The 11,270-nt window shown below is 41.1% G+C and overlaps 1 protein-coding gene across 1 annotated transcript in view; it reads left to right on the top strand.

Annotated features, from left to right (window-relative positions):
* The first annotated feature begins 2,583 nt into the window (after positions 1–2,583).
* Positions 2,584–11,270, top strand: part of PPP2R2C (protein phosphatase 2 regulatory subunit Bgamma) — a 192,746-nt gene continuing 184,059 nt past the window's right edge. Inside the window, exons 1-2 of the mRNA XM_058839025.1 lie at positions 2,584–2,688; positions 2,871–2,951. The gene's annotated coding sequence lies outside the window, so the exon portion shown is untranslated. The remainder of the gene's footprint in view (positions 2,689–2,870; positions 2,952–11,270) is intronic.

Genomic DNA, 11,270 nt, shown 5'->3' with positions numbered 1-11,270 from the left:
TTGCACCAGTTTCTGCCTATTAAAGCATTGTGATATTGAAAGCTAAAACAGATTAAACTATTTTTTAGCTTTGATTCTTTAAAATACATACACTGTAGTACAAATTAACTACCTTCCTTAATTTTTACTTTGACTAAATCACACGTTTTTAACAACATTACAATTCTGAAATTACACAAGATACCATATCAAAGTTCTCGCTCATTTCCAACAATGCAAAAGTAAACATCACATGAAGGAGGGTAACTGCTCCCACCTTCAATTTTGGTGTGGATTTAGCATTACTAGATCCTAAACCTAGTTAAGCCAGTCATCCCTCTGTGATTGAAGGAAACAATCATAAATAGCTTAATAGTGTCCATCTGCAGATTTTCAAGAAAGTAAAATAATAATTCATCCTGTACTAGCTGGCTCTAGAGTGCAGATTAATCCATCTTAATATTCAAGACCTTAAAAAAGGATCACACAACATAAACACAATTTGAATTGATCTCCTCATTTTAGAAAGAAAAAAAAATGGGCTGCTTTACATACCAAACTCAGTGATTTTTTTAACATAGAAAGTTTGTAAATGATTGAAGTCCAGAATGAAAAATACTATATGTAAATCAATAATAATGAGGTGAACACAATAAAATGGTCACTTTCCATAAAGTTTAAATCTCATATGAATAGGTTCTCCCAGAACAGGGCCTTTGTTTGCTGATTCATATGGTTTAGAGTTTTCTGCAAAAAGAAGAGGCTAACACTGGAATGCTAAGGTAAGTTTTATTTTTGATAATACATTGACATGAAGAGCAATCAAGATCTAAAGGTAACTTTTAGGGGAAATTAGTACCACTATAAGTAGCTGGATGAAACTTTACTTTAGTACAGCTCTATGATATTCCCCTTCGCCCCCATCATCAGCATAAACCTTTTCAGTTCCAAGAATGCTTGTGCACATCCAGGAAACATATGGCTTGAGGATATATATACACACACTGTCTAAACAAACTGGTGTTTTTACCTCAGCAGACATTATTTGTAATTTAGGTGGAGTTCTCAGGAAAGCTTAAGTACTGGTGTTTTGCTTTGTTTCTAAAAGTAACTGGGGACATTTGCTGAATGTTACTCCCATGTTAAACCTATTTCCTTCAGAAACTGTAATTGTCCTCTTTATTCTTTTACAAAGGCCAAACTGTCTTGGATGCAGTGGAGGAGAATGTAAATATCTAAACAGAATACTTCTATTAGTAAAAGGTGAATCACGCTGCCAGCACTTTACACACCTAAAGCGACCTATCCCTATCCTATCAGGAGGGTCTCTATTTGCTGCAAGAAGGGATGAATGCAGGTATGTCAGGTGGAATTTATGCTGAAAGCAATTCCTCCCTGCCATTTACATACTGTTTCACAAATAGCAAAAAGATAGATGGAGGAGCCAGTGTAATTGTGCCATGACAGCTGCCTACGTTGATACTTTATCCTCTTGTTGGTTCCTAATCTCATAGTATGACTTGATTATAGTCTTCCTCTGTTCTTTCTTAAGCTTTCTCATTTGCCTATACAAAGTGTGGCTGCTCTTTTTGACACAAACTGTGCCATACGTGGGCCTCTGACACTGTTACCTTGATAAGACAGAAGACGTAGGCAGGATGCTGCCAACTACAAGCTAAGCAGTCACAATTGTCTTAAATTAGGTATCAAAAAAGTCACCTGGTGAACAGAACAATTAATGTACCTTTATATTTCCCTCCTGTTTTCAGGAAAGTCTCTAAGAATAAAGGCATTTATTAACATATATTTGCTCTAGCTGACTGTTTCAGTGTTTTATAATTTGCCATTTCCCTAACCATTTTCCACTGAAGGCAAAGGTCACTGCACAGAGCCCTTCAGGCTTACTTGGTAACAGGTTTGCTTTCTTATTGACCTCAGGGATGCTGTAAAGACAGTTTGTGTATCCACAGGGGCTCGTGGATCAGATGAAAACCACTCTCCAGCCTTGCAGTGCATATATACTCCGACAGTTTACATGATGGCATTTGTACCCTTAATAAGTAAGATAGCCCAAGTGGCTAAGGGACGGTAAGGGAACGGAGGCAAATGTTGTGGGGTGAACGCAGCCATGGTGAGGCAGGAGCGGCACTAGGGCCACTGGCACGGGTGCCACTGGCATGGGTGCCACTGGCATGGGTGCCTGGTGTGCGGTGTCCCCCCAGGGAAGGGTCCAGGCTCCAGGGGCAGCCGGGATGCGCGCCTATGCTCGCCAGGCTGCCCGCGCCACAGGCACGGGCGGCACCTGACGGGGAGCTCACAGGGAAATGGGGCGGGCAGCACGGACGGTTCTCTGAGCCGGGGCCAGGCCAGGCTGGGGCAGCGGATCCCGCCAAGGCCGCCGTGGCCGGGCTCACCGGGGACTGTGCGGAGCCGGGGCTCCCTCGCACCTGGCGGGGCCGGCGCTGCCGGGCGCGGCGGGTCCTGGCGAGGCTGCGCCGCCTCCGCCGGGAGCTCCGGGCGGAGCCTTCCCTCCTTCCCGTCCTCCCTCCCCCGACTCCCCGAGCACCCCGAGGCAGCGGCGGCTGCCTGCACTCGCTCCGCTGGGAGAAGGAGGAGGCGCCCCGAGCCACGGGCGCTGGAAGCAAAGCAAAGAACAGTTCAGAGCAGTGGGCGCGTTCCGGAGGGCAACACCCATGTCCCACAAACAGGGTATCTGGAAACGCGCTCCTTCCCCCGGCACTCGCTGTCCCCTCTCATCCCTCCGTTCCTTTCTCAGCCCCCTCCATCTCTCCTCCCCATTCTCTGCTTCTCCCCGCCGCCGCCACTTGCCTTGTCCCTTCCCTGTGCCCCTGGCCCCGTGCCCGACTGACTGTGCCTTTCCTCCTGCCCAGCCGGCGGCCCCCCAGGCGAGAGCGCGGCTGACTGGTGCCTCTACCAGCTGAATGGAGCAGCCGAGTTCGAGGTGTCTGAAGGTGAGTGCATGGATGCTGAGGGGGCGCGGCCCCTCTCCCGCTGTCCCGGCCCGGGAGCGTGTGGAGGAACGGGGCTCGCTGGTGGGAGAGAGGCCGTGGCAGCCGCCCCAGCGTGTGCCCAAGGCAGGTGTGAAGGTGGGCTGGCAAAGGGATATGTGCTGGTGGCTGTATGTTCCAGCCACTTGTGCAAGTGGCTTGTGTGGTTTTGTTTTGGCCTTTTGGCCTTTTCTGGGGGGAAAAGTTTGTTTTGCATGTAGCAGCTTAGGTGGCACGAGTCCTTTTGGCCTTGGCATCAGGGGGTGCTGGTGCAAGGTGGTCTGGAAAGTTTCCTGGCCTTTTTTCATTCCTTAACTTTGAAGAAAGAAGTCACCTGCAAAATTTTATTTATTTATGTTCTGTGATCAGAAGAAGAGCAATCTTTTGGCTGTCAGAGCAGGAAAGTCTCTACGTTGTATTCAAATTGTGTATGGTTTTGAACATGCAGGATGTTTAAACTTAGGTGTGAGCCTGTGTTTTCCAGGATGCCAGATGTGTAGTGTGCAGTGCCTATGAGCATATTCTGGTATCTCTTGTCAATGAGTTAATTTGAACTAAGACCTTATTTCAGTGGTTTTGGTCTGCTGGGGTTATGTATTTCTAAGAAGAGTGTATTTACTCTTTGTAAAGGTTTAAAATGCATCCGAAGTTGAGTTAGTCTGAAAAACTTTTCAGTACTGAGGAAGGTGGCATACTATAATAGAATGGGTTCAGATTCAACAATAAGGACAGCTTTTCAACAGGGGAGCATGGAATATAGGAATTAGGTAGATAATGAAACCCCACTCATTTGAGATACTTAAGATTTGTTTCACAAACATTTCATTGAAGAGATAAAGCTACAGATCTTGCCTTGGGGCAGGCAGAAAGATTACCTGCTTGGTGTTTCGCCAGCTATTATCTGTGATCCTTTGGGATTTAAAGTTTTGTGTTGTGTCTTGTTTTTTTGCTGTTTGGAGAAATGATTTAAATCCCTGTGTACTAATAATAAGCTATAGCTTGATCAAGGCTTTGGACTAAGTTTTTCTTTCCAATTATTCCATGGTGGTTTATATTTCAAGGTGTACTTAATAGTGTGTGTAATTACACACAATTGCATATTAAAGCATTTATCAAAAGATGTGATTTTTTTGCCTACGTGATTTTTTTTTTTGTGAAACTGCTTACCAAACCAGATGTGATGACGATAGATGGGGGTGGAAATTATATCCGTGTGAGGGAGTGTAATGAGTGAGTGACAGCATTTCTTAGGCATCACAGAATGCTGAAAATGAGCTTTAGGTTGGCATTTACTTTCATTTAAGGACTTGAATGAGTAGAATATGCTTCTTAACCTCATTTGTCTGGGTAAATACCAGTGTTTCAGCACTGCTTTGAGATGATAATGTTTTTTTCTCAACAGGTTTTTTATTCCTTTGATTTATTGGGTCATCTATTTTCACAGGGCATGTTTTTTTAAATTACTTTGCTAACCCTGACTTCAGTTCTCTTTAATGCTGCCAATCTTTGGATTCCCAATTTTATTCCACAACTTAAATAGGAATCTTACATGTTTTCTCTTTACTCAGCATGGAAATGTGTGAAATTCAGAGACCAGGAAACAAGCTGAAGCAATGTAATTTGATCACACAAACTGTAGAATCAAAGTCATCTGCAGGTAGTAAACCCTGTTTATGTTAATAGTATTTTCTATAAATATGACATATTTTACAGAGTACATGCTGGCTGTTGATGCCACTTATATCTAGGAACACATACAGCAATATAATCAGCACACTTTGCAGAAGTGAAAAATAGTTCAAAGAAAAGTCCATGGTGGCAGGTGACTTGACCTCTTGTGCTTGACAGTGTTTTTGGATAAAGTCCAAACCTTTTCCTTTCTTGAATTATGCCTGTAAAATAAATTACACAGAGCTAGACAGAATCTTTAGTTTAAAATGGATTGTTCCTATGACTCCCATCACTGACTTTCTTTCCTCTCTTTATGCCAGTTCTTTTTACTTGTCAGAAAGGCCATGACTAGTAATTGCGGCTGCATTGGTTAGGATCACTGATGGAAAAAAGGGCTAGTTTGTCTATATTAAATATTATAGTGCGATTTATATAGCTGGATAGATATCTGTGTATATAAACATTTGCATATTAATGTTATAAGTTCAGTTAGTCTTCTGGGCATCTCTTGCTGCTTTTACTACTGAATGCTTGCATTGACTTTGTGGTACTCTGTCAGACTTCAGAATTGTGTTCTGCAACATTTCTGTCTTCGCTTAGGAAAAAGAATTATTCTTTTTCCAAAAATAGATGTGTTAGATGAAAAACATTCATTTACATAATAGAAAAGCAAAATTGCATATCTCAAATGCAAGGAAAATAGAGCATAGTAAGTGAAATATCACAATCAAAGCCAAGATAATCATGTTTGATTTAGTCTTACTGCCTTGAAACAAAATCCTGTTTCAAATATTGCTACTTCTATAATTAACGCCTAAGTGCAAAATATATTTTATTCATACTAAAGATCTCAAAGCACTTTGCTCACAGTGAGTGCAGCCTTACAAAAGCTGTATGAAAAACAGTGTTAGTGTATCCATTTACAGGCTTCAAGAATGAAATATAGAAGTTAAGGATGTGATTTTTTTTGGAAGCTGAATGTCAACTATTAAGCAGATAGCAACATGGGACTTCTGAAAAGTCAAATAGTCTGCTCTGCGTGCAATGATCTACTGGACTTAAATAGGATTGCTTAATCTGGAGCCTTTGCTTTAAGTTCCAAATCACATTAACTTCTTGCAAACTTGTGTAAATTAAAGCATGTTTGAAATATTTTAGACTGTGAATTCTAAGCTGGCATTATGTTATTCTAGATATGAATTATTATATGTTTAATGATAAGTTTCTGTCAAACACTGTATTTTTAGTTTTCACTCTTCAAGTTACCTTATCAAAGACTTGAGATTGGTTTACAGTGTAAATTTTCTTTTCATCTATTTTGTAATTTTATGCTCTTCAGTGGTTGAAAGCTCTGTTAGCATCTGTTAGCCTTGTGAATTGCAATGTGAACTTTCCTATTACTTACCTTATGCTGCTCTAACATTCTCTTTCATTTATGAGTAATTTGAAGTGAGATTTACTGAGAAGATGGGTAATCTACTGTTTTGTTGTGAAAGTACAATTGAACAATGTACCATTTTAAGGAACTAGAAGACTTATGAACTGATTAATATTAATTTAATCACTGTCAGGTTTACCTCCAATAGCTTTTTGTTTACTGCAGTTTTCAATCAAAGACATTGAGTCTGGATTTGGTTCAATACTGTCTTTTCCATTATTTCACCAGTTCCACAGAAAGCAATGTAATTGCACAAGCTTACAACTAAGGTAATGTTCTTGTGAGCCATGTGATCATTAGCAAGGTCTAATTAAATAGGAAGTCTCATCTGTAGATGCTTTCATGTCCCAGTCCTTTTGTGGCAGAACCAAATAAGTGATTTTTCCTTAGTCTTTTACAAAAAGGCACAGTAGCTGTCCTTTTCCTAGGACTTCACAGTTTGCCAAGATTTCTTTCAGAGGATCATAACTGTGAATGGATGTTGTACTTCCATCTTATCTGGATGGTGTGCTTTACAGAACTGGGCTTCCAGTTGTCCAGTTAGGAGATCACAGAATCACAGAACATGTTAAGTGAGAAGGAAGAGACCCACAAGGTTCACTAAGTCCAGCTGCTGGCCCTGCACAGCAACATCCCCAAGAGTCACACGGTGTGCTCAAGGGTGTTGTCCAAACTCTTCTTGAGCTCTGTCAGGCTGGTGCTGTGACCCCTTCCCTGTGATCCTCTTCCACTGCCCAATGACCCTCTGAATGATGAACCTTTTTCTGATATCCAACCTAAACCTCCCCTGACACCACTTCAGGCCATTCCCTGGGTTCCTGTCACTGTTACCACAGAGAAGAGATCAGTGCCTGACCCTCATCTTCCCCTCATGAGGAAATTGTAACTGTAGTGAGGCTCCCCTCAGTCTCTTTTTCTTTTTCAGGCTGAACAGACCAAGTGACCTCAGTGGCTCCTCACACAGCTTCCCCTCCCCTTCACCATCCTCACTTCTTTGGATGCTTTCTAATAGCTTTACATCTTATATTGTAGTGCCTCAAATTGCCTTCAGCACTCCAGGTGAGGCCTCCCCAGTGCAGAGTAGAGCTGGACAATCCCCTCCCTTGCCTGGCTGGCCATGCTGTGCCTGATGCCCCCCAGGACAGGGCTGGCCCTCCTGGCTGCTGATTCCTATCCAGCTTTCTGTTGACTAGGACCCCCAGGTCCTTTTCCCTGGTACTGCTCTCCAGTGTCTCAGTCTGTCCATACATTCAGGGTTGCCCCATCCCAGGTGCAGAATCTGGCACTTTCCCATGTTCCCTTCTTATGGCTGGTGGTAGCCTAGCCCTCTCATTTGTTGAGTCCTTTGACAGAGTCAACAGCTCTTCCCAGTTTTTTATCATCTGCAGACTTGCTCTCTGTCCCTTCCAGTCCCATGTCCAAGTCATTTATGGAGATGTTGAAGAGCACAAGGCCGAGCATCGAGCCCTGTGGAACCCCACTAGTGACAGGTCCCCAGTCTGATGTCCCCCCGTTCACTATAACCTTTGTGCTCCGCCCATGAGCCAGGTGCTCAGCCATCCCATGATGTGTTTATCCAGCTGTGTGCTGGACATTTTGTCCAAAAGGATCCTGTGAGAGACAGTACTGAAAGCTTTACTGAAATCCAAAAAGATGACATCATCTGGCTTCCCTTGATCAACTAAGTGGGTTACTTTGGCATAAAAGGAAATCAAGTTTGATAAGCAGAACTTTCCACTCATGAAGCCATGCTGGCTATGACTGATGATGGTGGGATGTAGTGAGCTGAACTATGATTTTTCTGCAGACCACAATTCCGTTTTTATTCAAAGAAAATCAAAATGCTTGGAAGGGGTTGATACTCCCCTTGCCTCAGCTCAGTGCACATTTACAGAATCACGGTATCAATTAGGTTGGAAAAGACCTCTGGAATTGAGTCCAACATATGCCTAAACACCCCCATGTCACACAGAACATGACACTAAATGCCACATCCAGTCTTAAACAGCTTAGGATGCTGCCAGCTTGCATTCTGTGCTCTAAGGTATGTCACAGGGCTTGTGTGTACCCTGGTGCCCTCTCTGATGTCATGTATGTGCATAATACAGTTATTCCAGTCCTACCTGACACATCCCTGTTTATACATTTAGCACGTCCCTGGATTTCATCTATCCTTTATTTTGCACTGACTTATATCGGTATTTGATTGGCTAACTATCACTGATGTCAGATAGCTGCTGCAGCACAGGAAAAGGGCTTCTGTTTGAAGTGGTATCATCATAATTTACTCCCATTATAGCATTGAATGTGGTTGTGTAAGACCAGACCCAGTAAATGACTCATTAAAAGAAAATGTGGGTATTTACTAGTTGTTGCTGCACAATCTGAGATTAAGTTTCAATATGAAATTTCAACATGATAGGCAAAGAGGAAGGGTTAGGATATATTGAAATTGTATTTATGATATCTATAATTCTACTGATACTTTTCTACAGTTGTTCATTTGTGATATTTTTACGTGTGGTTTATACATGGCATGGGTTTTGTAAAAATCATTAATTCAGATATTTCTGTAGATTATTATAAAAAAGACTGATAATAAAATACTGGAAAGTATGTGTACTTACTATGAAAAGGAAAAGGTGAGTGACTTATTTACATTTTTTATTTCTTTGTTTCCTTTTTTGGTGTTTTGATTAAGAGCTGTTTTGAATTTATGTAATAAATTAATTTTTAAAGTACATTAAGTTGATTTTAATTACAATGATTCATAAAATCCTTGCCAACATAGTGTTTCCACTGGAACTTAATATGAGTGCTAGAGTGTGTTTTCTCATAATAGTCATTAAATGCCATTTGACCATAAAACAAATATTTGTTAATTATTTTATTTTGCAAATGTCTTACCAAAGACTTTAGCTCCTTTTCAGTAACCTGAAAAGTGGTATTGCTGTTTAGATTAAGCTTGAGAAACAGAGTAGACTTTTTTTTTTTTGCCAGGTTTTCAGATTTTCCTTTTTCAAGGACTTCACACACTCCTCTAACATTCTGTAATTCTTTAATTCTCTGGATCTTAAATGCCATAAGCTGCAGCCTCCATCATGTCAATTTCCAGAATGTGGTCTTCAGCCAGTTTTCTTTCTGCTTTCTAGTCACAGAGTCGCAGACTCATTTAGGTTAAAAACTACCTCTATGATTATTGAATACAATGTTTGACCAAACATAACAGTGTTAGCTAAACCATAGCACTAAATTCCACATCCAGTCCTTTCTTGAATACTGGCAGTGATGGTGATGCCACCACTCCTCTGAGCAACCCATACCAATGATTAACTACTCTTTCAGTGAAGAAATTCTTCTTGATGTCTAGTCTGGACGTCCCCTGATGTGTCTTGAGGGCATTTCCTCTTGTCCTGTCACTTGTTACCTAGAGGAAGAGACTGACCCCACCTGGCTACAACCTCCTTTCAGGTAGTTTTAGAGAGCGGTAAGGTCCCTCCTGAGCTTCCTTTTCTCCAGACTAAACACACTCAGCTTCCTCAGCCACTCCTCCTGAGATTCGCTCTCCAGATGCTTCCCCAGCTCTGCTGCCCTTCTCTTGACTCACTTCAGCACCTCAGTGTCTTTCTTGCAGTGAGGGGCCCAGAATGGGAGACAGAACTCCAGGTCTGACCTCACCAGTACAGGGATACAATCTGAGTGCAGGGGGGTCAGTCACTACTCTGGTCCTGCTGGCAAGAGGTTTTGTTGATCATCTTCCTTATTTCACCAAGAATCAAAACCTTTTTATCATTTCATGGTCACTGTACTCAAGATGGCCTCTGACCACCAAACCTCTGACCAACTCTTCTCTGCTTGTAAACAGCAGGTCTAGTGGGGCATTGCTTTCCAGTCTGCCCCTTTACATACTCGGTTGGATTTTCTAGTTTCTCTTGGTTTTACTTTTCCTTTGTTCGCTGTAGCTCTTCCCTCCACAAAGGGAATTGTGGGTGGTCTCAGTCCACTGACTGCTGTACAGTTTGACAAAGATGTCTCTCCTCTGTGTCACTGAAAGTCTGCTGTTTGCAGCAGGTGCCTGCATAGCAAATCTTAGCTCTTTTCCCTCTCTCTCACTCTTTCTAGGTCCATAAGGCTTTCCATTTTATATGATCCCTTCAGTTCCATCCAAATATCTCATGGCAATTTTTTTTATCCATGCTTGAATGATCAAAATTTCCTTGGTATTTCAGTATTTCATGGTATTAGAGTTTGCCATGAGTATATACACATATATATATATATATATATATATGTGTATATATATATATATATATCTCATAAAAGATGAAGTCACACTGTTGTGGGACTGATTATGCAATTATTAGCAAGTCAGAAATCATGTTTTCAAGTTATCTGGTCCATAATTTATCAGGGGCATCTTTTTTGTACCCTCTTCTTCATTAAAAATTTAATAATTTAATTCAGGTAATAGTTTTGTTAAAAAATAGTTACACTGATGAAGCAGACAGTGATTTCCTTTGGGCTGTAAATTTGCCATTTAGAGTAATTTTTATATTTAAGTCAAACATTGTCATTCAGCTTGAATAGTGATGGACAATTTAGAGAGTATAGAATTGCCTGTGGTTCCAGCTGAGATACAGAAAAATCACCAAGTCTTCAGAAAGCCTCCTCTTCAATTATAGGTCAAGTCAGAAAGCCAGGGTTCCTTTATGGAGATGAATTTTATATATGGACAGAGAGTAGCAATTTTCTGATTTTTCCAATTCCAGTTTAGAAATGTGTGCAGAAATTGCCCAAGCTGTCTTGCAGAGTGTCTGAAGAGTTTATGCAGACAGAATTTTTCCCTACCGTGCAAGGATTTTTTTATTTATGAACCTGTCAAAGCTGAAAGAAATTTCAAGTTCAGATTCTTCTATTTCAACCCAGAAGCTTAACTTCTGTGAATATGGATTCGGAAGTCATACTGCAGACTGCACAGGTTGAATTGTAATATTTTCATTGATCAGTTCTTTCCTTTTTTTAGCATTTTTTTAGTAAAATGCTGACAGATTAAAAGCAGAAGTCAATATAGTTTTTTTCTTGCATGCTTTTATTGTCTGATGAGAAAATTCCAAAAGTATTTCAAACTATTCAGGTACTTTCAACTACCTTTCCCTCATAGTATGCTACTTGAA

The sequence above is a fragment of the Poecile atricapillus genome, chromosome 4 (genome assembly GCF_030490865.1).
Source record: "Poecile atricapillus isolate bPoeAtr1 chromosome 4, bPoeAtr1.hap1, whole genome shotgun sequence".
NCBI lineage: Eukaryota > Metazoa > Chordata > Aves > Passeriformes > Paridae > Poecile > Poecile atricapillus.
This window is presented reverse-complemented; position numbering and strand designations above follow the sequence as displayed.